This window comes from Pleurodeles waltl, chromosome 12, assembly GCF_031143425.1.
Source record: "Pleurodeles waltl isolate 20211129_DDA chromosome 12, aPleWal1.hap1.20221129, whole genome shotgun sequence".
Lineage (NCBI taxonomy): Eukaryota > Metazoa > Chordata > Amphibia > Caudata > Salamandridae > Pleurodeles > Pleurodeles waltl.
In genome coordinates, this window is record NC_090451.1 from 678,881,705 (window position 1) to 678,908,134 (window position 26,430).

General features: G+C 31.6%; 18 non-coding genes across 18 annotated transcripts; all 18 read left to right on the top strand.

Moving 5' to 3' along the window:
• Positions 1–1,063: 1,063 nt before the first annotated feature.
• On the top strand, positions 1,064–1,137 carry TRNAT-AGU (transfer RNA threonine (anticodon AGU)). Its single transcript has one exon. It is a non-coding gene; the product is annotated as a tRNA-Thr (tRNA).
• A 1,445-nt stretch (positions 1,138–2,582) lies between these two features.
• On the top strand, positions 2,583–2,655 carry TRNAT-UGU (transfer RNA threonine (anticodon UGU)). Its single transcript has one exon. It is a non-coding gene; the product is annotated as a tRNA-Thr (tRNA).
• Positions 2,656–5,111: 2,456 nt separating this feature from the next.
• On the top strand, positions 5,112–5,185 carry TRNAT-AGU (transfer RNA threonine (anticodon AGU)). Its single transcript has one exon. It is a non-coding gene; the product is annotated as a tRNA-Thr (tRNA).
• Positions 5,186–6,630: 1,445 nt separating this feature from the next.
• On the top strand, positions 6,631–6,703 carry TRNAT-UGU (transfer RNA threonine (anticodon UGU)). The gene has a single exon. It is a non-coding gene; the product is annotated as a tRNA-Thr (tRNA).
• Positions 6,704–7,133: 430 nt separating this feature from the next.
• TRNAT-AGU (transfer RNA threonine (anticodon AGU)) lies at positions 7,134–7,207 on the top strand. Its single transcript has one exon. It is a non-coding gene; the product is annotated as a tRNA-Thr (tRNA).
• A 1,949-nt stretch (positions 7,208–9,156) lies between these two features.
• On the top strand, positions 9,157–9,230 carry TRNAT-AGU (transfer RNA threonine (anticodon AGU)). The gene has a single exon. It is a non-coding gene; the product is annotated as a tRNA-Thr (tRNA).
• A 1,445-nt stretch (positions 9,231–10,675) lies between these two features.
• On the top strand, positions 10,676–10,748 carry TRNAT-UGU (transfer RNA threonine (anticodon UGU)). The gene has a single exon. It is a non-coding gene; the product is annotated as a tRNA-Thr (tRNA).
• A 430-nt stretch (positions 10,749–11,178) lies between these two features.
• Positions 11,179–11,252, top strand: TRNAT-AGU (transfer RNA threonine (anticodon AGU)). Its single transcript has one exon. It is a non-coding gene; the product is annotated as a tRNA-Thr (tRNA).
• A 1,949-nt stretch (positions 11,253–13,201) lies between these two features.
• Positions 13,202–13,275, top strand: TRNAT-AGU (transfer RNA threonine (anticodon AGU)). The gene has a single exon. It is a non-coding gene; the product is annotated as a tRNA-Thr (tRNA).
• A 1,952-nt stretch (positions 13,276–15,227) lies between these two features.
• TRNAT-AGU (transfer RNA threonine (anticodon AGU)) lies at positions 15,228–15,301 on the top strand. The gene has a single exon. It is a non-coding gene; the product is annotated as a tRNA-Thr (tRNA).
• A 1,445-nt stretch (positions 15,302–16,746) lies between these two features.
• On the top strand, positions 16,747–16,819 carry TRNAT-UGU (transfer RNA threonine (anticodon UGU)). Its single transcript has one exon. It is a non-coding gene; the product is annotated as a tRNA-Thr (tRNA).
• Positions 16,820–17,249: 430 nt separating this feature from the next.
• TRNAT-AGU (transfer RNA threonine (anticodon AGU)) lies at positions 17,250–17,323 on the top strand. The gene has a single exon. It is a non-coding gene; the product is annotated as a tRNA-Thr (tRNA).
• A 1,952-nt stretch (positions 17,324–19,275) lies between these two features.
• TRNAT-AGU (transfer RNA threonine (anticodon AGU)) lies at positions 19,276–19,349 on the top strand. The gene has a single exon. It is a non-coding gene; the product is annotated as a tRNA-Thr (tRNA).
• Positions 19,350–20,794: 1,445 nt separating this feature from the next.
• TRNAT-UGU (transfer RNA threonine (anticodon UGU)) lies at positions 20,795–20,867 on the top strand. Its single transcript has one exon. It is a non-coding gene; the product is annotated as a tRNA-Thr (tRNA).
• A 430-nt stretch (positions 20,868–21,297) lies between these two features.
• On the top strand, positions 21,298–21,371 carry TRNAT-AGU (transfer RNA threonine (anticodon AGU)). Its single transcript has one exon. It is a non-coding gene; the product is annotated as a tRNA-Thr (tRNA).
• Positions 21,372–23,319: 1,948 nt separating this feature from the next.
• TRNAT-AGU (transfer RNA threonine (anticodon AGU)) lies at positions 23,320–23,393 on the top strand. The gene has a single exon. It is a non-coding gene; the product is annotated as a tRNA-Thr (tRNA).
• Positions 23,394–24,838: 1,445 nt separating this feature from the next.
• On the top strand, positions 24,839–24,911 carry TRNAT-UGU (transfer RNA threonine (anticodon UGU)). Its single transcript has one exon. It is a non-coding gene; the product is annotated as a tRNA-Thr (tRNA).
• Positions 24,912–25,341: 430 nt separating this feature from the next.
• On the top strand, positions 25,342–25,415 carry TRNAT-AGU (transfer RNA threonine (anticodon AGU)). The gene has a single exon. It is a non-coding gene; the product is annotated as a tRNA-Thr (tRNA).
• Positions 25,416–26,430: the final 1,015 nt, after the last annotated feature.

The following is a 26,430-nucleotide window of genomic DNA, read 5'->3' on the forward strand; positions in this document are numbered from 1 at the left end:
TTGCACTCCATTCTGTTATCAGATCCAGTAAAGTTTGACATGCAGGTTCTGTGGCCTAGCTGGTTAAAGTGTCTTTATGGAAAACAGGAGATCCTAACTTCAACTCTTAGCAGCACCTTTCTCTTTTTTTTATAGTTAAATAACAGATTATTTTCATTAGATGAACCTTTGATATAATTTCAAAATGAAAAATTAGAATTAGCTTACTATTGAATAATTCATCTTAATACTAAATAAAATTCTGAGTATTTTCAAGATGACAGAAGCTAGACTGTGAATGTAAAATGAAGGGTATATCAAAGAGGAAGATAAATAGGAAATAAAACCATGGAGTTGAAGAGGAAAAGTGATGCAATCCTCTACAATAATAATTTGTGAAACACTCAAAAATGTAATCTACTTTTATGAGTACTTTTTAACAAAGACTTAGGTATTCTTCTTAAGTGATGGGGAATTCTTTTATGTCTAACGTAATAACACAGATAAAGAAGACTGCACAGAAGGCATTGAGAACCAATAATGGCAACTAAGTGAATTATTTAATTGCTGTAGGTCAAAGAGGTGCTGTGGCTTAGTGGTTAAAGTCCCTGTCTCTTAAACAGGAAATCCTGAGTTCAAATCTCAGCAGTACCTCAAATTTGCTCCAAACTTATAGAATTTAATTTCTTCAAGAAAATGTTAAATACAGTTTAAAAACAAGAGTAGACTCCTATTCACTTTAGAATGCTTCATCTCATAATGAAATAAGCACTTGGTATTTTTCAGAATTTCAAAGCAATACCATGCATGAATAAGGGAAATGAGAATTACAACGACCAGGAAAGAGATGAAAATTCAATTTAGAGTTGAATTTAACTCATGCATTTCACTCACAAGACATAATTCAATATATTAGAAGAACAGTAAGCCACCTCTTATGGAAGTATTTTTAAATAAATTTGGTGTTCTCACCTACAGTGTTTCAGAACCGAGTTGTGTGAACTTAGAAAAGAAAATTAAAAAAACAAAACTGATTTCTATTTCACTCCATTCAGCTAACTATTTCATAGAACTTTGTCATGCAGGTGCTGTGGCTTAGCTGGTTAAAGCGCCTGTCTAGTAAATAGGAGATCCTGAGTTCAAATCTCAGCAGCACCTTCATACTTTAATTGTTAAATTACAGATCAGTTTCCTGACATGTTCTCTTACACAATTTAAAAATGAAAAATCTGAGTCATCTTACTAATAGACAGTTCATCTTAATATTAAACAAAATTCAGAGAATTTTCATGGTAACAGAAGTAATACTTTGAATGTAAAAGGAAGAGTAAATCAAATAGGAAGGTATATATGAACTAAAACCCTAGAGTTGAAGGCAATTGATGTATTCCTCTACAATTATTATGTGTAAACCACACAAAAATGTAATCCACTTTTCTAAGTACTTTTTAACTAAAATGTAGGTATTCTTCTTAAGTGGTGGGGAATGCTTTTCTGTTCAACATTTCACCACAGATAAACAAGACTGCACTGAAGGCAGTGAGGACAAGTCATCTCCACAAAGTCAGCTATTCATAGTTTGTAAGATAAGTAGGTGCTGTTGTTTAGTGGTCAAAGCTTCTCTCTCATAAATAGGAAGTCCTGTTTTCAAATTTCAGCAACACTTTAGAATTAGTTCAAACTTTTAAAACTCAATTTCTTCAAGTAAACATTAAATATAGTTTAAAAACAAGAGTAGTGTTCTGTTGACTTTAGAATGCTTGATCTCCAAATGAAATAAACACTTTGTGTTTTGCAGAATTTCAAACCAATATCATAAAAGAATAGGGGAAAAGAGAATGTTAAAGAAAAGGAAAGAGACAACAAACAAATTGAAAGTTCAATTTAACTAATGCATTTTACTCACAACACATAATTTTATATTCTATAGCTAGGGTAAGTCACTCATTAAGGAAGTATTCTAAAATAAATGTGGTCTTCTCACCCATAGTGTTTGACAACAGAGTTGCATCAACTTAGAAAAGAAAATTGAAAAACGAGATTTCTATTGCACTCCATTCTGTTATCAGATCCAGTAAAGTTTGTGATGCAGGTTCTATGGCCTAGGTGGTTAAAGTGTCTTTATGGAAAACAGGAGATCATAACTTCAACTCTTAGCAGCACCTTTCTCTTTTCATAGTTAAATAACAGATTATTTTCATTAGATGAACCTTTGATATAATTTAAAAATGAAAAATTTGAATCAGCTTACTATTGAACAATTCATCTTGATACTAAATAAAATTCAGAGTATTTTCAAGATGACAGAAGCTAGACTGTGAATGTAAAATGAAGGGTATATCAAAGAGGAAGATAAATAGGAAATCAAACCATGGAGTTGAAGAGGAAAAGTGATGCAATCCTCTACAATAATAATTTGTGAAACACTCAAAAATGTAATCTACTTTTATGAGTACATTTTAACAAAGACTTAGGTATTCTTCTTAAGTGATGGGGAATTATTTTATGTCTAAAGTAATAACACAGAAAAAGAAGACTCCACAGAAGGCATTGAGAACCAATAATGCAACTAAGTGAATTATTCAATCGCCTTAGGACAAAGAGGTGCTGTGGCTTAGTGGTTAAAGCGCCTGTCTTGTAAACAAGAAATCCTGAGTTCAAATCTCAGCAGTACCTCAAATTTGGTCCAAACTTATAGAATTTAATTTCTTCAAGAAAATGTTAAATACAGTTTAAAAACAAGAGTAGACTCCTATTCACTTTAGAATGCTTCATCTCATAATGAAATAAGCACTTGGTATTTTGCAGAATTTCAAAGCAATACCATGCATGAATAAGGGAAATGAGAATCACAACGACCAGGAAAGAGATGAAAATTCAATTTAGAGTTGAATTTAACTAATGCATTTCACTCACAAGACATAATTCAATATATTAGAAGAACGGTAAGCCACCTCTTATGGAAGTATTTTTAAATAAATTTGGTGTTCTCACCTACAGTGTTTCAGAACCGAGTTGTGTGAACTTAGAAAAGAAAATTAAAAAAACAAAACTGATTTCTATTTCACTCCATTCAGCTAACTATTTCATAGAACTTTGTCATGCAGGTGCTGTGGCTTAGCTGGTTAAAGCGCCTGTCGAGGAAATAGGAGATCCAGAGTTCAAATCTCAGCAGCACCTTCATACTTTAATTGTTAAATTACAGATCAGTTTCCTGACATGTTCTCTTACACAATTTAAAAATGAAAAATCTGAGTCATCTTACTAATAGACAGTTCATCTTAATATTAAACAAAATTCAGAGAATTTTCATGGTAACAGAAGCAATACTTTGAATGTAAAAGGAAGAGTAAATCAAATAGGAAGGTATATATGAACTAAAACCCTAGAGTTGAAGGCAATTGATGTATTCCTCTACAATTATTATGTGTAAACCACACAAAAATGTAATCCACTTTTCTAAGTACTTTTTAACTAAAATGTAGGTATTCTTCTTAAGTGGTGGGGAATGCTTTTCTGTTCAACATTTCACCACAGATAAACAAGACTGCACTGAAGGCAGTGAGGACAAGTCATCTCCACAAAGTCAGCTATTCATAGTTTGTAAGATAAGTAGGTGCTGTTGTTTAGTGGTCAAAGCTTCTCTCTCATAAATAGGAAGTCCTGTTTTCAAATTTCAACAACACTTTAGAATTAGTTCAAACTTTTAAAACTCAATTTCTTCAAGTACACATTAAATATAGTTTAAAAACAAGAGTAGTGTTCTTTTGACTTTAGAATGCTTGATCTCCAAATGAAATAAACACTTTGTGTTTTGCAGAATTTCAAAGCAATACCATAAAAGAATAGGGGAAAAGAGAATGTTAAAGAAAAGGAAAGAGACGACAAACAAATTGAAAGTTCAATTTAACTAATGCATTTTACTCACAACACATAATTTTATATTCTATAGGTAGGGTAAGTCACTCATTAAGGAAGTATTCTAAAATAAATTTGGTCTTCTAACCTATAGTGTTTGACAACAGAGTTGTATCAACTTAGAAAAGAAAATTGAAAAACAAGATTTCTATTGCACTCCATTCTGTTATCAGATCCAGTAAAGTTTGACATGCAGGTTCTGTGGCCTAGCTGGTTAAAGTGTCTTTATGGAAAACAGGAGATCCTAACTTCAACTCTTAGCAGCACCTTTCTCTTTTTTTTATAGTTAAATAACAGATTATTTTCATTAGATGAACCTTTGATATAATTTCAAAATGAAAAATTAGAATTAGCTTACTATTGAATAATTCATCTTAATACTAAATAAAATTCTGAGTATTTTCAAGATGACAGAAGCTAGACTGTGAATGTAAAATGAAGGGTATATCAAAGAGGAAGATAAATAGGAAATAAAACCATGGAGTTGAAGAGGAAAAGTGATGCAATCCTCTACAATAATAATTTGTGAAACACTCAAAAATGTAATCTACTTTTATGAGTACTTTTTAACAAAGACTTAGGTATTCTTCTTAAGTGATGGGGAATTCTTTTATGTCTAACGTAATAACACAGATAAAGAAGACTGCACAGAAGGCATTGAGAACCAATAATGGCAACTAAGTGAATTATTTAATTGCTGTAGGTCAAAGAGGTGCTGTGGCTTAGTGGTTAAAGTCCCTGTCTCTTAAACAGGAAATCCTGAGTTCAAATCTCAGCAGTACCTCAAATTTGCTCCAAACTTATAGAATTTAATTTCTTCAAGAAAATGTTAAATACAGTTTAAAAACAAGAGTAGACTCCTATTCACTTTAGAATGCTTCATCTCATAATGAAATAAGCACTTGGTATTTTTCAGAATTTCAAAGCAATACCATGCATGAATAAGGGAAATGAGAATTACAACGACCAGGAAAGAGATGAAAATTCAATTTAGAGTTGAATTTAACTAATGCATTTCACTCACAAGACATAATTCAATATATTAGAAGAACGGTAAGCCACCTCTTATGGAAGTATTTTTAAATAAATTTGGTGTTCTCACCTACAGTGTTTCAGAACCGAGTTGTGTGAACTTAGAAAAGAAAATTAAAAAAACAAAACTGATTTCTATTTCACTCCATTCAGCTAACTATTTCATAGAACTTTGTCATGCAGGTGCTGTGGCTTAGCTGGTTAAAGCGCCTGTCTAGTAAATAGGAGATCCTGAGTTCAAATCTCAGCAGCACCTTCATACTTTAATTGTTAAATTACAGATCAGTTTCCTGACATGTTCTCTTACACAATTTAAAAATGAAAAATCTGAGTCATCTTACTAATAGACAGTTCATCTTAATATTAAACAAAATTCAGAGAATTTTCATGGTAACAGAAGTAATACTTTGAATGTAAAAGGAAGAGTAAATCAAATAGGAAGGTATATATGAACTAAAACCCTAGAGTTGAAGGCAATTGATGTATTCCTCTACAATTATTATGTGTAAACCACACAAAAATGTAATCCACTTTTCTAAGTACTTTTTAACTAAAATGTAGGTATTCTTCTTAAGTGGTGGGGAATGCTTTTCTGTTCAACATTTCACCACAGATAAACAAGACTGCACTGAAGGCAGTGAGGACAAGTCATCTCCACAAAGTCAGCTATTCATAGTTTGTAAGATAAGTAGGTGCTGTTGTTTAGTGGTCAAAGCTTCTCTCTCATAAATAGGAAGTCCTGTTTTCAAATTTCAGCAACACTTTAGAATTAGTTCAAACTTTTAAAACTCAATTTCTTCAAGTAAACATTAAATATAGTTTAAAAACAAGAGTAGTGTTCTGTTGACTTTAGAATGCTTGATCTCCAAATGAAATAAACACTTTGTGTTTTGCAGAATTTCAAACCAATATCATAAAAGAATAGGGGAAAAGAGAATGTTAAAGAAAAGGAAAGAGACAACAAACAAATTGAAAGTTCAATTTAACTAATGCATTTTACTCACAACACATAATTTTATATTCTATAGCTAGGGTAAGTCACTCATTAAGGAAGTATTCTAAAATAAATGTGGTCTTCTCACCCATAGTGTTCGACAACAGAGTTGCATCAACTTAGAAAAGAAAATTGAAAAATGAGATTTCTATTGCACTCCATTCTGTTATCAGATCCAGTAAAGTTTGTGATGCAGGTTCTATGGCCTAGGTGGTTAAAGTGTCTTTATGGAAAACAGGAGATCATAACTTCAACTCTTAGCAGCACCTTTCTCTTTTCATAGTTAAATAACAGATTATTTTCATTAGATGAACCTTTGATATAATTTAAAAATGAAAAATTTGAATCAGCTTACTATTGAACAATTCATCTTGATACTAAATAAAATTCAGAGTATTTTCAAGATGACAGAAGCTAGACTGTGAATGTAAAATGAAGGGTATATCAAAGAGGAAGATAAATAGGAAATCAAACCATGGAGTTGAAGAGGAAAAGTGATGCAATCCTCTACAATAATAATTTGTGAAACACTCAAAAATGTAATCTACTTTTATGAGTACATTTAAACAAAGACTTAGGTATTCTTCTTAAGTGATGGGGAATTATTTTATGTCTAAAGTAATAACACAGAAAAAGAAGACTCCACAGAAGGCATTGAGAACCAATAATGCAACTAAGTGAATTATTCAATCGCCTTAGGACAAAGAGGTGCTGTGGCTTAGTGGTTAAAGCGCCTGTCTTGTAAACAAGAAATCCTGAGTTCAAATCTCAGCAGTACCTCAAATTTGGTCCAAACTTATAGAATTTAATTTCTTCAAGAAAATGTTAAATACAGTTTAAAAACAAGAGTAGACTCCTATTCACTTTAGAATGCTTCATCTCATAATGAAATAAGCACTTGGTATTTTGCAGAATTTCAAAGCAATACCATGCATGAATAAGGGAAATGAGAATCACAACGACCAGGAAAGAGATGAAAATTCAATTTAGAGTTGAATTTAACTAATGCATTTCACTCACAAGACATAATTCAATATATTAGAAGAACGGTAAGCCACCTCTTATGGAAGTATTTTTAAATAAATTTGGTGTTCTCACCTACAGTGTTCCAGAACCGAGTTGTGTGAACTTAGAAAAGAAAATTAAAAAAACAAAACTGATTTCTATTTCACTCCATTCAGCTAACTATTTCAATAAACTTTGTCACACAGGTGCTGTGGATTAGCTGGTTAAAGCGCCTGTCTAGTAAACAGGAGATCCTGAGTTTAAATCTCAGCAGCACCTTAATATTTTAATTGTTAAATTACAGATCAGTTTCCTGACATGTTCTCTAACACAATTTAAAAATGAAAAATCTGAGTCATCTTACTAATAGACAGTTCATCTTAATATTAAACAAAATTCAGAGAATTTTCATGGTAACAGAAGCAATACTTTGTAAAAGGAAGAGTAAATCAAATAGGAAGGTATATATGAACTAAAACCCTAGAGTTGAAGGCAATTGATGTATTCCTCTACAATTATTATGTGTAAACCACACAAAAATGTAATCCACTTTTCTAAGTACTTTTTAACTAAAATGTAGGTATTCTTCTTAAGTGGTGGGGAATGCTTTTCTGTTCAACATTTCACCACAGATAAACAAGACTGCACTGAAGGCAGTGAGGACAAGTCATCTCCACAAAGTCAGGTATTCATAGTTTGTAAGATAAGTAGGTGCTGTTGTTTAGTGGTCAAAGCTTCTCTCTCATAAATAGGAAGTCCTGTTTTCAAATTTCAGCAACACTTTAGAATTAGTTCAAACTTTTAAAACTCAATTTCTTCAAGTACACATTAAATATAGTTTAAAAACAAGAGTAGTGTTCTTTTGACTTTAGAATGCTTGATCTCCAAATGAAATAAACACTTTGTGTTTTGCAGAATTTCAAAGCAATACCATAAAAGAATAGGGGAAAAGAGAATGTTAAAGAAAAGGAAAGAGACGACAAACAAATTGAAAGTTCAATTTAACTAATGCATTTTACTCACAACACATAATTTTATATTCTATAGGTAGGGTAAGTCACTCATTAAGGAAGTATTCTAAAATAAATTTGGTCTTCTAACCTATAGTGTTTGACAACAGAGTTGTATCAACTTAGAAAAGAAAATTGAAAAACAAGATTTCTATTGCACTCCATTCTGTTATCAGATCCAGTAAAGTTTGACATGCAGGTTCTGTGGCCTAGCTGGTTAAAGTGTCTTTATGGAAAACAGGAGATCCTAACTTCAACTCTTAGCAGCACCTTTCTCTTTTTTTTTATAGTTAAATAACAGATTATTTTCATTAGATGAACCTTTGATATAATTTCAAAATGAAAAATTATAATTAGCTTACTATTGAATAATTCATCTTAATACTAAATAAAATTCTGAGTATTTTCAAGATGACAGAAGCTAGACTGTGAATGTAAAATGAAGGGTATATCAAAGAGGAAGATAAATAGGAAATAAAACCATGGATTGGAAGAGGAAAAGTGATGCAATCCTCTACAATAATAATTTGTGAAACACTCAAAAATGTAATCTACTTTTATGAGTACTTTTTAACAAAGACTTAGGTATTCTTCTTAAGTGATGGGGAATTCTTTTATGTCTAACGTAATAACACAGATAAAGAAGACTGCACAGAAGGCATTGAGAACCAATAATGGCAACTAAGTGAATTATTTAATGGCTGTAGGTCAAAGAGGTGCTGTGGCTTAGTGGTTAAAGTCCCTGTCTCTTAAACAGGAAATCCTGAGTTCAAATCTCAGCAGTACCTCAAATTTGCTCCAAACTTATAGAATTTAATTTCTTCAAGAAAATGTTAAATACAGTTTAAAAACAAGAGTAGACTCCTATTCACTTTAGAATGCTTCATCTCATAATGAAATAAGCACTTGGTATTTTTCAGAATTTCAAAGCAATACCATGCATGAATAAGGGAAATGAGAATTACAACGACCAGGAAAGAGATGAAAATTCAATTTAGAGTTGAATTTAACTAATGCATTTCACTCACAAGACATAATTCAATATATTAGAAGAACGGTAAGCCACCTCTTATGGAAGTATTTTTAAATAAATTTGGTGTTCTCACCTACAGTGTTTCAGAACCGAGTTGTGTAAACTTAGAAAAGAAAATTAAAAAAACAAAACTGATTTCTATTTCACTCCATTCAGCTAACTATTTCATAGACCTTTGTCATGCAGGTGATGTGGCTTAGCTGGTTAAAGCGCCTGTCTAGTTAACAGGAGGTCCTGAGTTCAAATCTCAGCAGCACCTTCATATTTTAATTGTTAAATTACAGATCAGTTTCCTGACATGTTCACTTACACAATTTAAAAATGAAAAATCTGAGTCATCTTACTAATAGACAGTTCATCTTAATATTAAACAAAATTCAGAGAATTTTCATGGTAACAGAAGCAATACTTTGAATGTAAAAGGAAGAGTAAATCAAATAGGAAGGTATATATGAACTAAAACCCTAGAGTTGAAGGCAAATGATGTATTCCTCTACAATTATTATGTGTAAACCACACAAAAATGTAATCCACTTTTCTAAGTACTTTTTAACTAAAATGTAGGTATTCTTCTTAAGTGGTGGGGAATGCTTTTCTGTTCAACATTTCACCACAGATAAACAAGTCTGCACTGAAGGCAGTGAGGACAAGTCATCTCCACAAAGTCAGCTATTCATAGTTTGTAAGATAAGTAGGTGCTGTTGTTTAGTGGTCAAAGCTTCTCTCTCATAAATAGGAAGTCCTGTTTTCAAATTTCAGCAACACTTTAGAATTAGTTCAAACTTTTAAAACTCAATTTCTTCAAGTAAACATTAAATATAGTTTAAAAACAAGAGTAGTGTTCTGTTGACTTTAGAATGCTTGATCTCCAAATGAAATAAACACTTTGTGTTTTGCAGAATTTCAAACCAATATCATAAAAGAATAGGGGAAAAGAGAATGTTAAAGAAAAGGAAAGAGACAACAAACAAATTGAAAGTTCAATTTAACTAATGCATTTTACTCACAACACATAATTTTATATTCTATAGCTAGGATAAGTCACTCATTAAGGAAGTATTCTAAAATAAATTTGGTCTTCTCACCCATAGTGTTTGACAACAGAGTTGTATCAACTTAGAAAAGAAAATTGAAAAACGAGATTTCTATTGCACTCCATTCTGTTATCAGATCCAGTAAAGTTTGTGATGCAGGTTCTGTGGCCTAGGTGGTTAAAGTGTCTTTATGGAAAACAGGAGATCATAACTTCAACTCTTAGCAGCACCTTTCTCTTTTCATAGTTAAATAACAGATTATTTTCATTAGATGAACCTTTGATATAATTTAAAAATGAAAAATTTGAATCAGCTTACTATTGAACAATTCATCTTGATACTAAATAAAATTCAGAGTATTTTCAAGATGACAGAAGCTAGACTGTGAATGTAAAATGAAGGGTATATCAAAGAGGAAGATAAATAGGAAATCAAACCATGGAGTTGAAGAGGAAAAGTGATGCAATCCTCTACAATAATAAATTGTGAAACACTCAAAAATGTAATCTACTTTTATGAGTACATTTTAACAAAGACTTAGGTATTCTTCTTAAGTGATGGGGAATTATTTTATGTCTAAAGTAATAACACAGAAAAAGAAGACTCCACAGAAGGCATTGAGAACCAATAATGCAACTAAGTGAATTATTCAATCGCCTTAGGACAAAGAGGTGCTGTGGCTTAGTGGTTAAAGCGCCTGTCTTGTAAACAAGAAATCCTGAGTTCAAATCTCAGCAGTACCTCAAATTTGGTCCAAACTTATAGAATTTAATTTCTTCAAGAAAATGTTAAATACAGTTTAAAAACAAGAGTAGACTCCTATTCACTTTAGAATGCTTCATCTCATAATGAAATAAGCACTTGGTATTTTGCAGAATTTCAAAGCAATACCATGCATGAATAAGGGAAATGAGAATCACAACGACCAGGAAAGAGATGAAAATTCAATTTAGACTTGAATTTAACTAATGCATTTCACTCACAAGACATAATTCAATATATTAGAAGAACGGTAAGCCACCTCTTATGGAAGTATTTTTAAATAAATTTGGTGTTCTCACCTACAGTGTTCCAGAACCGAGTTGTGTGAACTTAGATAAGAAAATTAAAAAAACAAAACTGATTTCTATTTCACTCCATTCAGCTAACTATTTCAATAAACTTTGTCACACAGGTGCTGTGGCTTAGCTGGTTAAAGCGCCTGTCTAGTAAACAGGAGATCCTGAGTTCAAATCTCAGCAGCACCTTCATATTTTAATTGTTAAATTACAGATCAGTTTCCTGACATGTTCTCTAACACAATTTAAAAATGAAAAATCTGAGTCATCTTACTAATAGACAGTTCATCTTAATATTAAACAAAATTCAGAGAATTTTCATGGTAACAGAAGCAATACTTTGAATGTAAAAGGAAGAGTAAATCAAATAGGAAGGTATATATGAACTAAAACCCTAGAGTTGAAGGCAATTGATGTATTCTTCTACAATTATTATGTGTAAACCACTCAAAAATTTAATCCACTTTTCCAAGCACTTTTTAACTAAAATGTAGGTATTCTTCTTAAGTGGTGGGGAATGCTTTTCTGTTCAACATTTCACCACAGATAAACAAGACTGCACTGAAGGCAGTGAGGACAAGTCATCTCCACAAAGTCAGCTATTCATATTTTGTAAGATAAGTAGGTGCTGTTGTTTAGTGGTCAAAGCTTCTCTCTCATAAATAGGAAGTCCTGTTTTCAAATTTCAGCAACACTTTAGAATTAGTTCAAACTTTTAAAACTCAATTTCTTCAAGTAAACATTAAATATAGTTTAAAAACAAGAGTAGTGTTCTGTTGACTTTAGAATGCTTGATCACCAAATGAAATAAACACTTTGTGTTTTGCAGAATTTCAAAGCAATACCATAAATGAATAGGGGAAAAGAGAATGTTAAAGAAAAGGAAAGAGACGACAAACAAATTGAAAGTTCAATTTAACTAATGCATTTTACTCACAACACATAATTCAATATTCTATAGGTAGGGTAAGTCACTCATTAAGGAAGTATTTTAAAATAAATGAGGTCTTCTCACCTATAGTGTTTGACAACAGAGTTGTATCAACTTAGAAAAGAAAATTGAAAAACGAGATTTCTATTGCACTCCATTCTGTTATCAGATCCAGTAAAGTTTGTCATGCAGGTTCTGTGGCCTAGGTGGTTAAAGTGTCTTTATGGAAAACAGGAGATCCTAACTTCAACTCTTAGCAGCACCTTTTTTCTTTTCATAGTTAAATAACAGATTATTTTCATTAGATGAACCTTTGATATAATTTCAAAATGAAAAATTAGAATTAGCTTACTATTGAACAATTCATCTTAATACTAAATACAATTCAGAGTATTTTCAAGATGACAGAAGCTAGACTGTGAATGTAAAATGAAGGGTATATCAAAGAGGAAGATAAATAGGAAATAAAACCATGGAGTTGAAGAGGAAAAGTGATGCAATCCTCTACAATAATAATTTGTGAAACACTCAAAAATGTAATCTACTTTTATGAGTACTTTTTAACAAAGACTTAGGTATTCTTCTTAAGTGATGGGGAATTCTTTTATGTCTAACGTAATAACACAGATAAAGAAGACTGCACAGAAGGCATTGAGAACCAATAATAGCAACTAAGTGAATTATTCAATTGCCGTAGGGCAAAGAGGTGCTGTGGCTTAGTGGTTAAAGCGCCTGTCTCGTAAACAAGAAATCCTGATTTCAAATCTCAGCAGTACCTCAAATTTGCTCCAAACTTATAGAATTTAATTTCTTCAAGAAAATGTTAAATACAGTTTAAAAACAAGAGTAGACTCCTATTCACTTTAGAATGCTTCATCTCATAATGAAATAAGCACTTGGTATTTGCAGAATTTCAAAGCAATACAATGCATGAATAAGGGAAATGAGAATTACAACGACCAGGAAAGAGATGAAAATTCAATTTAGAGTTGAATTTAACTAATGCATTTCACTCACAAGACATAATTCAATATTCTAGAAGAACGGTAAGCCACCTCTTATGGAAGTATTTTTAAATAAATTTGGTGTTCTCACCTACAGTGTTTAAGAACAGAGTTGTGTGAACTTAGAAAAGAAAACTAAAAAAACAAAACTGATTTCTATTTCACTCCATTCAGCTAACTATTTCATAGAACTTTGTCATGCAGGTGCTGTGGCTTAGCTGGTTAAAGCACCTGTCTAGTAAACAGGAGATCCTGAGTTCAAATCTCAGCAGCACCTTCATATTTTAATTGTTAAATTACAGATCAGTTTCCTGACATGTTCACTTACACAATTTAAAAATGAAAAATCTGAGTCATCTTACTAATAGACAGTTCATCTTAATATTAAACAAAATTCAGAGAATTTTCATGGTAACAGAAGCAATACTTTGAATGTAAAAGGAAGAGTAAATCAAATAGGAAGGTATATATGAACTAAAACCCTAGAGTTGAAGGCAATTGATGTATTCCTCTACAATTATTATGTGTAAACCACACAAAAATGTAATCCACTTTTCTAAGTACTTTTTAACTAAAATGTAGGTATTCTTCTTAAGTGGTGGGGAATGCTTTTCTGTTCAACATTTCACCACAGATAAACAAGACTGCACTGAAGGCACTGAGGACAAGTCATCTCCACAAAGTCAGCTATTCATAGTTTGTAAGATAAGTAGGTGCTGTTGTTTAGTGGTCAAAGCTTCTCTCTCATAAATAGGAAGTCCTGTTTTCAAATTTCAGCAACACTTTAGAATTAGTTCAAACTTTTAAAACTCAATTTCTTCAAGTACACATTAAATATAGTTTAAAAACAAGAGTAGTGTTCTTTTGACTTTAGAATGCTTGATCTCCAAATGAAATAAACACTTTGTGTTTTGCAGAATTTCAAAGCAATACCATAAAAGAATAGGGGAAAAGAGAATGTTAAAGAAAAGGAAAGAGACGACAAACAAATTGAAAGTTCAATTTAACTAATGCATTTTACTCACAACACATAATTTTATATTCTATAGGTAGGGTAAGTCACTCATTAAGGAAGTATTCTAAAATAAATTTGGTCTTCTAACCTATAGTGTTTGACAACAGAGTTGTATCAACTTAGAAAAGAAAATTGAAAAACAAGATTTCTATTGCACTGCATTCTGTTATCAGATCCAGTAAAGTTTGACATGCAGGTTCTGTGGCCTAGCTGGTTAAAGTGTCTTTATGGAAAACAGGAGATCCTAACTTCAACTCTTAGCAGCACCTTTCTCTTTTTTTTATAGTTAAATAACAGATTATTTTCATTAGATGAACCTTTGATATAATTTCAAAATGAAAAATTAGAATTAGCTTACTATTGAATAATTCATCTTAATACTAAATAAAATTCTGAGTATTTTCAAGATGACAGAAGCTAGACTGTGAATGTAAAATGAAGGGTATATCAAAGAGGAAGATAAATAGGAAATAAAACCATGGAGTTGAAGAGGAAAAGTGATGCAATCCTCTACAATAATAATTTGTGAAACACTCAAAAATGTAATCTACTTTTATGAGTACTTTTTAACAAAGACTTAGGTATTCTTCTTAAGTGATGGGGAATTCTTTTATGTCTAACGTAATAACACAGATAAAGAAGACTGCACAGAAGGCATTGAGAACCAATAATGGCAACTAAGTGAATTATTTAATTGCTGTAGGTCAAAGAGGTGCTGTGGCTTAGTGGTTAAAGTCCCTGTCTCTTAAACAGGAAATCCTGAGTTCAAATCTCAGCAGTACCTCAAATTTGCTCCAAACTTATAGAATTTAATTTCTTCAAGAAAATGTTAAATACAGTTTAAAAACAAGAGTAGACTCCTATTCACTTTAGAATGCTTCATCTCATAATGAAATAAGCACTTGGTATTTTTCAGAATTTCAAAGCAATACCATGCATGAATAAGGGAAATGAGAATTACAACGACCAGGAAAGAGATGAAAATTCAATTTAGAGTTGAATTTAACTAATGCATTTCACTCACAAGACATAATTCAATATATTAGAAGAACGGTAAGCCACCTCTTATGGAAGTATTTTTAAATAAATTTGGTGTTCTCACCTACAGTGTTTCAGAACCGAGTTGTGTGAACTTAGAAAAGAAAATTAAAAAAACAAAACTGATTTCTATTTCACTCCATTCAGCTAACTATTTCATAGAACTTTGTCATGCAGGTGCTGTGGCTTAGCTGGTTAAAGCGCCTGTCTAGTAAATAGGAGATCCTGAGTTCAAATCTCAGCAGCACCTTCATACTTTAATTGTTAAATTACAGATCAGTTTCCTGACATGTTCTCTTACACAATTTAAAAATGAAAAATCTGAGTCATCTTACTAATAGACAGTTCATCTTAATATTAAACAAAATTCAGAGAATTTTCATGGTAACAGAAGCAATACTTTGAATGTAAAAGGAAGAGTAAATCAAATAGGAAGGTATATATGAACTAAAACCCTAGAGTTGAAGGCAATTGATGTATTCCTCTACAATTATTATGTGTAAACCACACAAAAATGTAATCCACTTTTCTAAGTACTTTTTAACTAAAATGTAGGTATTCTTCTTAAGAGGTGGGGAATGCTTTTCTGTTCAACATTTCACCACAGATAAACAAGACTGCACTGAAGGCAGTGAGGACAAGTCATCTCCACAAAGTCAGCTATTCATAGTTTGTAAGATAAGTAGGTGCTGTTGTTTAGTGGTCAAAGCTTCTCTCTCATAAATAGGAAGTCCTGTTTTCAAATTTCAGCAACACTTTAGAATTAGTTCAAACTTTTAAAACTCAATTTCTTCAAGTAAACATTAAATATAGTTTAAAAACAAGAGTAGTGTTCTGTTGACTTTAGAATGCTTGATCTCCAAATGAAATAAACACTTTGTGTTTTGCAGAATTTCAAACCAATATCATAAAAGAATAGGGGAAAAGAGAATGTTAAAGAAAAGGAAAGAGACAACAAACAAATTGAAAGTTCAATTTAACTAATGCATTTTACTCACAACACATAATTTTATATTCTATAGCTAGGGTAAGTCACTCATTAATGAAGTATTCTAAAATAAATTTGGTCTTCTCACCCATAGTGTTTGACAACAGAGTTGTATCAACTTAGAAAAGAAAATTGAAAAACGAGATTTCTATTGCACTCCATTCTGTTATCAGATCCAGTAAAGTTTGTGATGCAGGTTCTGTGGCCTAGGTGGTTAAAGTGTCTTTATGGAAAACAGGAGATCATAACTTCAACTCTTAGCAGCACCTTTCTCTTTTCATAGTTAAATAACAGATTATTTTCATTAGATGAACCTTTGATATAATTTAAAAATGAAAAATTTGAATCAGCTTACTATTGAACAATTCATCTTGATACTAAATAAAATTCAGAGTATTTTCAAGATGACAGAAGCTAGACTGTGAATGTAAAATGAAGGGTATATCAAAGAGGAAGATAAATAGGAAATCAAACCATGGAGTTGAAGAGGAAAAGTGATGCAATCCTCTACAATAATAATTTGTGAAACACTCAAAAATGTAATCTACTTTTATGAGTACATTTTAACAAAGACTTAGGTATTCTTCTTAAGTGATGGGGAATTATTTTATGTCTAAAGTAATAACACAGAAAAAGAAGACTCCACAGAAGGCATTGAGAACCAATAATGCAACTAAGTGAATTATTCAATCGCCTTAGGACAAAGAGGTGCTGTGGCTTAGTGGTTAAAGCACCTGTCTTGTAAACAAGAAATCCTGAGTTCAAATCTCAGCAGTACCTCAAATTTGGTTCAAACTTATAGAATTTAATTTCTTCAAGAAAATGTTAAATACAGTTTAAAAACAAGAGTAGACTCCTATTCACTTTAGAATGCTTCATCTCATAATGAAATAAGCACTTGGTATTTTGCAGAATTTCAAAGCAATACCATGCATGAATAAGGGAAATGAGAATCACAACGACCAGGAAAGAGATGAAAATTCAATTTAGAGTTGAATTTAACTAATGCATTTCACTCACAAGACATAATTCAATATATTAGAAGAACGGTAAGCCACCTCTTATGGAAGTATTTTTAAATAAATTTGGTGTTCTCACCTACAGTGTTCCAGAACCGAGTTGTGTGAACTTAGAAAAGAAAATTTAAAAAACAAAACTGATTTCTATTTCACTCCATTCAGCGAACTATTTCAATAAACTTTGTCACACAGGTGCTGTGGCTTAGCTGGTTAAAGCGCCTGTCTAGTAAACAGGAGATCCTGAGTTCAAATCTCAGCAGCACCTTCATATTTTAATTGTTAAATTACAGATCAGTTTCCTGACATGTTCTCTAACACAATTTAAAAAAGAAAAATCTGAGTCATCTTACTAATAGACAGTTCATCTTAATATTAAACAAAATTCAGAGAATTTTCATGGTAACAGAAGCAATTATTTGAATGTAAAAGGAAGAGTAAATCAAATAGGAAGGTATATATGAACTAAAACCCTAGAGTTGAAGGCAATTGATGTATTCCTCTACAATGATTATGTGTAAACCACACAAAAATGTAATCCACTTTTCTAAGTACTTTTTAACTAAAATGTAGGTATTCTTCTAAAGTGGTGGGGAATGCTTTTCTGTTCAACATTTCACCACAGATAAACAAGACTGCACTGAAGGCAGTGAGGACAAGTCATCTCCACAAAGTCAGCTATTCATAGTTTGTAAGATAAGTAGGTGCTGTTGTTTAGTGGTCAAAGCTTCTCTCTCATAAATAGGAAGTCCTGTTTTCAAATTTCAGCAAAACTTTAGAATTAGTTCAAACTTTTAAAATTCAATTTCTTCAAGTACACATTAAATATAGTTTAAAAACAAGAGTAGTGTTCTTTTGACTTTAGAATGCTTGATCTCCAAATGAAATAAACACTTTGTGTTTTGCAGAATTTCAAAGCAATACCATAAAAGAATAGGGGAAAAGAGAATGTTAAAGAAAAGGAAAGAGACGACAAACAAATTGAAAGTTCAATTTAACTAATGCATTTTACTCACAACACATAATTTTATATTCTATAGGTAGGGTAAGTCACTCATTAAGGAAGTATTCTAAAATAAATTTGGTCTTCTAACCTATAGTGTTTGACAACAGAGTTGTATCAACTTGGAAAAGAAAATTGAAAAACAAGATTTCTATTGCACTCCATTCTGTTATCAGATCCAGTAAAGTTTGACATGCAGGTTCTGTGGCCTAGCTGGTTAAAGTGTCTTCATGGAAAACAGGAGATCCTAACTTCAACTCTTAGCAGCACCTTTCTCTTTTTTTTATAGTTAAATAACAGATTATTTTCATTAGATGAACCTTTGATATAATTTCAAAATGAAAAATTAGAATTAGCTTACTATTGAATAATTCATCTTAATACTAAATAAAATTCTGAGTATTTTCAAGATGACAGAAGCTAGACTGTGAATGTAAAATGAAGGGTATATCAAAGAGGAAGATAAATAGGAAATAAAACCATGGAGTTGAAGAGGAAAAGTGATGCAATCCTCTACAATAATAATTTGTGAAACACTCAAAAATGTAATCTACTTTTATGAGTACTTTTTAACAAAGACTTAGGTATTCTTCTTAAGTGATGGGGAATTCTTTTATGTCTAACGTAATAACACAGATAAAGAAGACTGCACAGAAGGCATTGAGAACCAATAATGGCAACTAAGTGAATTATTTAATTGCTGTAGGTCAAAGAGGTGCTGTGGCTTAGTGGTTAAAGTCCCTGTCTCTTAAACAGGAAATCCTGAGTTCAAATCTCAGCAGTACCTCAAATTTGCTCCAAACTTATAGAATTTAATTTCTTCAAGAAAATGTTAAATACAGTTTAAAAACAAGAGTAGACTCCTATTCACTTTAGAATGCTTTATCTCATAATGAAATAAGCACTTGGTATTTTTCAGAATTTCAAAGCAATACCATGCATGAATAAGGGAAATGAGAATTACAACGACCAGGAAAGAGATGAAAATTCAATTTAGAGTTGAATTTAACTAATGCATTTCACTCACAAGACATAATTCAATATATTAGAAGAACGGTAAGCCACCTCTTATGGAAGTATTTTTAAATAAATTTGGTGTTCTCACCTACAGTGTTTCAGAACCGAGTTGTGTGAACTTAGAAAAGAAAATTAAAAAAACAAAACTGATTTATATTTCACTCCATTCAGCTAAATATTTCATAGAACTTTGTCATGCAGGTGCTGTGGCTTAGCTGGTTAAAGCGCCTGTCTAGTAAATAGGAGATCCTGAGTTCAAATCTCAGCAGCACCTTCATACTTTAATTGTTAAATTACAGATCAGTTTCCTGACATGTTCTCTTACACAATTTAAAAATGAAAAATCTGAGTCATCTTACTAATAGACAGTTCATCTTAATATTAAACAAAATTCAGAGAATTTTCATGGTAACAGAAGCAATACTTTGAATGTAAAAGGAAGAGTAAATCAAATAGGAAGGTATATAGGAACTAAAACCCTAGAGTTGAAGGCAATTGATGTATTCCTCTACAATTATTATGTGTAAACCACACAAAAATGTAATCCACTTTTCTAAGTACTTTTTAACTAAAATGTAGGTATTCTTCTTAAGTGGTGGGGAATGCTTTTCTGTTCAACATTTCACCACAGATAAACAAGACTGCACTGAAGGCAGTGAGGACAAGTCATCTCCACAAAGTCAGCTATTCGTAGTTTGTAAGATAAGTAGGTGCTGTTGTTTAGTGGTCAAAGCTTCTCTCTCATAAATAGGAAGTCCTGTTTTCAAATTTCAGCAACATTTTAGAATTAGTTCAAACTTTTAAAACTCAATTTCTTCAAGTAAACATTAAATATAGTTTAAAAACAGGAGTAGTGTTCTGTTGACTTTAGAATGCTTGATCTCCAAATGAAATAAACACTTTGTGTTTTGCAGAATTTCAAACCAATATCATAAAAGAATAGGGGAAAAGAGAATGTTAAAGAAAAGGAAAGAGACAACAAACATATTGAAAGTTCAATTTAACTAATGCATTTTACTCACAACACATAATTTTATATTCTACAGCTAGGGTAAGTCACTCATTAAGGAAGTATTCTAAAATAAATGTGGTCTTCTCACCCATAGTGTTTGACAACAGAGTTGTATCAACTTAGAAAAGAAAATTGAAAAACGAGATTTCTATTGCACTCCATTCTGTTATCAGATCCAGTAAAGTTTGTGATGCAGGTTCTGTGGCCTAGGTGGTTAAAGTGTCTTTATGGAAAACAGGAGATCATAACTTCAACTCTTAGCAGCACCTTTCTCTTTTCATAGTTAAATAACAGATTATTTTCATTAGATGAACCATTGATATAATTTAAAAATGAAAAATTTGAATCAGCTTACTATTGAACAATTCATCTTGATACTAAATAAAATTCAGAGTATTTTCAAGATGACAGAAGCTAGACTGTGAATGTAAAATGAAGGGTATATCAAAGAGGAAGATAAATAGGAAATAAAACCATGGAGTTGAAGAGGAAAAGTGATGCAATCCTCTACAATAATAATTTGTGAAACACTCAAAAATGTAATCTACTTTTATGAGTACATTTTAACAAAGACTTAGGTATTCTTCTTAAGTGATGGGGAATTATTTTATGTCTAAAGTAATAACACAGAAAAAGAAGACTCCACAGAAGGCATTGAGAACCAATAATGCAACTAAGTGAATTATTCAATCGCCTTAGGACAAAGAGGTGCTGTGGCTTAGTGGTTAAAGCGCCTGTCTTGTAAACAGGAAATCCGGAGTTCAAATCTCAGTAGTACCTCAAATTTGGTCCAAACTTATAGAATTTAATTTCTTCAAGAAAATGTTAAATACAGTTTAAAAACAAGAGTAGACTCCTATTCACTTTAGAATGCTTCATCTCATAATGAAATAAGCACTTGGTATTTTGCAGAATTTCAAAGCAATACCATGCATGAATAAGGGAAATGAGAATCACAACGACCAGGAAAGAGATGAAAATTCAATTTAGAGTTGAATTTAACTAATGCATTTCACTCACAAGACATAATTCAATATATTAGAAGAACGGTAAGCCACCTCTTATGGAAGTATTTTTAAATAAATTTGGTGTTCTCACCTACAGTGTTCCAGAACCGAGTTGTGTGAACTTAGAAAAGAAAATTAAAAAAACAAAACTGATTTCTATTTCACTCCATTCAGCTAACTATTTCAATAAACTTTGTCACACAGGTGCTGTGGCTTAGCTGGTTAAAGCGCCTGTCTAGTAAACAGGAGATCCTGAGTTCAAATCTCAGCAGCACCTTCATATTTTAATTGTTAAATTACAGATCAGTTTCCTGACATGTTCTCTAACACAATTTAAAAATGAAAAATCTGAGTCATCTTACTAATAGACAGTTCATCTTAATATTAAACAAAATTCAGAGAATTTTCATGGTAACAGAAGCAATACTTTGTAAAAGGAAGAGTAAATCAAATAGGAAGGTATATATGAACTAAAACCCTAGAGTTGAAGGCAATTGATGTATTCCTCTACAATTATTATGTGTAAACCACACAAAAATGTAATCCACTTTTCTAAGTACTTTTTAACTAAAATGTAGGTATTCTTCTTAAGTGGTGGGGAATGCTTTTCTGTTCAACATTTCACCACAGATAAACAAGACTGCACTGAAGGCAGTGAGGACAAGTCATCTCCACAAAGTCAGCTATTCATAGTTTGTAAGATAAGTAGGTGCTGTTGTTTAGTGGTCAAAGCTTCTCTCTCATAAATAGGAAGTCCTGTTTTCAAATTTCAGCAACACTTTAGAATTAGTTCAAACTTTTAAAACTCAATTTCTTCAAGTACACATTAAATATAGTTTAAAAACAAGAGTAGTGTTCTTTTGACTTTAGAATGCTTGATCTCCAAATGAAATAAACACTTTGTGTTTTGCAGAATTTCAAAGCAATACCATAAAAGAATAGGGGAAAAGAGAATGTTAAAGAAAAGGAAAGAGACGACAAACAAATTGAAAGTTCAATTTAACTAATGCATTTTACTCACAACACATAATTTTATATTCTATAGGTAGGGTAAGTCACTCATTAAGGAAGTATTCTAAAATAAATTTGGTCTTCTAACCTATAGTGTTTGACAACAGAGTTGTATCAACTTAGAAAAGAAAATTGAAAAACAAGATTTCTATTGCACTCCATTCTGTTATCAGATCCAGTAAAGTTTGACATGCAGGTTCTGTGGCCTAGCTGGTTAAAGTGTCTTTATGGAAAACAGGAGATCCTAACTTCAACTCTTAGCAGCACCTTTCTCTTTTTTTTATAGTTAAATAACAGATTATTTTCATTAGATGAACCTTTGATATAATTTCAAAATGAAAAATTATAATTAGCTTACTATTGAATAATTCATCTTAATACTAAATAAAATTCTGAGTATTTTCAAGATGACAGAAGCTAGACTGTGAATGTAAAATGAAGGGTATATCAAAGAGGAAGATAAATAGGAAATAAAACCATGGAGTTGAAGAGGAAAAGTGATGCAATCCTCTACAATAATAATTTGTGAAACACTCAAAAATGTAATCTACTTTTATGAGTACTTTTTAACAAAGACTTAGGTATTCTTCTTAAGTGATGGGGAATTCTTTTATGTCTAACGTAATAACACAGATAAAGAAGACTGCACAGAAGGCATTGAGAACCAATAATGGCAACTAAGTGAATTATTTAATTGCTGTAGGTCAAAGAGGTGCTGTGGCTTAGTGGTTAAAGTCCCTATCTCTTAAACAGGAAATCCTGAGTTCAAATCTCAGCAGTACCTCAAATTTGCTCCAAACTTATAGAATTTAATTTCTTCAAGAAAATGTTAAATACAGTTTAAAAACAAGAGTAGACTCCTATTCACTTTAGAATGCTTCATCTCATAATGAAATAAGCACTTGGTATTTTTCAGAATTTCAAAGCAATACCATGCATGAATAAGGGAAATGAGAATTACAACGACCAGGAAAGAGATGAAAATTCAATTTAGAGTTGAATTTAACTAATGCATTTCACTCACAAGACATAATTCAATATATTAGAAGAACGGTAAGCCACCTCTTATGGAAGTATTTTTAAATAAATTTGGTGTTCTCACCTACAGTGTTTCAGAACCGAGTTGTGTGAACTTAGAAAAGAAAATTAAAAAAACAAAACTGATTTCTATTTCACTCCATTCAGCTAACTATTTCATAGAACTTTGTCATGCAGGTGCTGTGGCTTAGCTGGTTAAAGCGCCTGTCTAGTAAATAGGAGATCCTGAGTTCAAATCTCAGCAGCACCTTCATACTTTAATTGTTAAATTACAGATCAGTTTCCTGACATGTTCTCTTACACAATTTAAAAATGAAAAATCTGAGTCATCTTACTAATAGACAGTTCATCTTAATATTAAACAAAATTCAGAGAATTTTCATGGTAACAGAAGCAATTATTTGAATGTAAAAGGAAGAGTAAATCAAATAGGAAGGTATATATGAACTAAAACCCTAGAGTTGAAGGCAATTGATGTATTCCTCTACAATTATTATGTGTAAACCACACAAAAATGTAATCCACTTTTCTAAGTACTTTTTAACTAAAATGTAGGTATTCTTCTTAAGTGGTGGGGAATGCTTTTCTGTTCAACATTTCACCACAGATAAACAAGACTGCACTGAAGGCAGTGAGGACAAGTCATCTCCACAAAGTCAGCTATTCATAGTTTGTAAGATAAGTAGGTGCTGTTGTTTAGTGGTCAAAGCTTCTCTCTCATAAATAGGAAGTCCTGTTTTCAAATTTCAGCAACACTTTAGAATTAGTTCAAACTTTTAAAACTCAATTTCTTCAAGTAAACATTAAATATAGTTTAAAAACAAGAGTAGTGTTCTGTTGACTTTAGAATGCTTGATCTCCAAATGAAATAAACACTTTGTGTTTTGCAGAATTTCAAACCAATATCATAAAAGAATAGGGGAAAAGAGAATGTTAAAGAAAAGGAAAGAGACAACAAACAAATTGAAAGTTCAATTTAACTAATGCATTTTACTCACAACACATAATTTTATATTCTATAGCTAGGGTAAGTCACTCATTAATGAAGTATTCTAAAATAAATTTGGTCTTCTCACCCATAGTGTTTGACAACAGAGTTGTATCAACTTAGAAAAGAAAATTGAAAAACGAGATTTCTATTGCACTCCATTCTGTTATCAGATCCAGTAAAGTTTGTGATGCAGGTTCTGTGGCCTAGGTGGTTAAAGTGTCTTTATGGAAAACAGGAGATCATAACTTCAACTCTTAGCAGCACCTTTCTCTTTTCATAGTTAAATAACAGATTATTTTCATTAGATGAACCTTTGATATAATTTAAAAATGAAAAATTTGAATCAGCTTACTATTGAACAATTCATCTTGATACTAAATAAAATTCAGAGTATTTTCAAGATGACAGAAGCTAGACTGTGAATGTAAAATGAAGGGTATATCAAAGAGGAAGATAAATAGGAAATCAAACCATGGAGTTGAAGAGGAAAAGTGATGCAATCCTCTACAATAATAATTTGTGAAACACTCAAAAATGTAATCTACTTTTATGAGTACATTTTAACAAAGACTTAGGTATTCTTCTTAAGTGATGGGGAATTATTTTATGTCTAAAGTAATAACACAGAAAAAGAAGACTCCACAGAAGGCATTGAGAACCAATAATGCAACTAAGTGAATTATTCAATCGCCTTAGGACAAAGAGGTGCTGTGGCTTAGTGGTTAAAGCGCCTGTCTTGTAAACAAGAAATCCTGAGTTCAAATCTCAGCAGTACCTCAAATTTGGTCCAAACTTATAGAATTTAATTTCTTCAAGAAAATGTTAAATACAGTTTAAAAACAAGAGTAGACTCCTATTCACTTTAGAATGCTTCATCTCATAATGAAATAAGCACTTGGTATTTTGCAGAATTTCAAAGCAATACCATGCATGAATAAGGGAAATGAGAATCACAACGACCAGGAAAGAGATGAAAATTCAATTTAGAGTTGAATTTAACTAATGCATTTCACTCACAAGACATAATTCAATATATTAGAAGAACGGTAAGCCACCTCTTATGGAAGTATTTTTAAATAAATTTGGTGTTCTCACCTACAGTGTTCCAGAACCGAGTTGTGTGAACTTAGAAAAGAAAATTAAAAAAACAAAACTGATTTCTATTTCACTCCATTCAGCTAACTATTTCAATAAACTTTGTCACACAGGTGCTGTGGCTTAGCTGGTTAAAGCACCTGTCTAGTAAACAGGAGATCCTGAGTTCAAATCTCAGCAGCACCTTCATATTTTAATTGTTAAATTACAGATCAGTTTCCTGACATGTTCTCTAACACAATTTAAAAAAGAAAAATCTGAGTCATCTTACTAATAGACAGTTCATCTTAATATTAAACAAAATTCAGAGAATTTTCATGGTAACAGAAGCAATTCTTTGAATGTAAAAGGAAGAGTAAATCAAATAGGAAGGTATATATGAACTAAAACCCTAGAGTTGAAGGCAATTGATGTATTCCTCTACAATTATTATGTGTAAACCACACAAAAATGTAATCCACTTTTCTAAGTACTTTTTAACTAAAATGTAGGTATTCTTCTAAAGTGGTGGGGAATGCTTTTCTGTTCAACATTTCACCACAGATAAACAAGACTGCACTGAAGGCAGTGAGGACAAGTCATCTCCACAAAGTCAGCTATTCATAGTTTGTAAGATAAGTAGGTGCTGTTGTTTAGTGGTCAAAGCTTCTCTCTCATAAATAGGAAGTCCTGTTTTCAAATTTCAGCAACACTTTAGAATTAGTTCAAACTTTTAAAACTCAATTTCTTCAAGTACACATTAAATATAGTTTAAAAACAAGAGTAGTGTTCTTTTGACTTTAGAATGCTTGATCTCCAAATGAAATAAACACTTTGTGTTTTGCAGAATTTCAAAGCAATACCATAAAAGAATAGGGGAAAAGAGAATGTTAAAGAAAAGGAAAGAGACGACAAACAAATTGAAAGTTCAATTTAACTAATGCATTTTACTCACAACACATAATTTTATATTCTATAGGTAGGGTAAGTCACTCATTAAGGAAGTATTCTAAAATAAATTTGGTCTTCTAACCTATAGTGTTTGACAACAGAGTTGTATCAACTTAGAAAAGAAAATTGAAAAACAAGATTTCTATTGCACTCCATTCTGTTATCAGATCCAGTAAAGTTTGACATGCAGGTTCTGTGGCCTAGCTGGTTAAAGTGTCTTTATGGAAAACAGGAGATCCTAACTTCAACTCTTAGCAGCACCTTTCTCTTT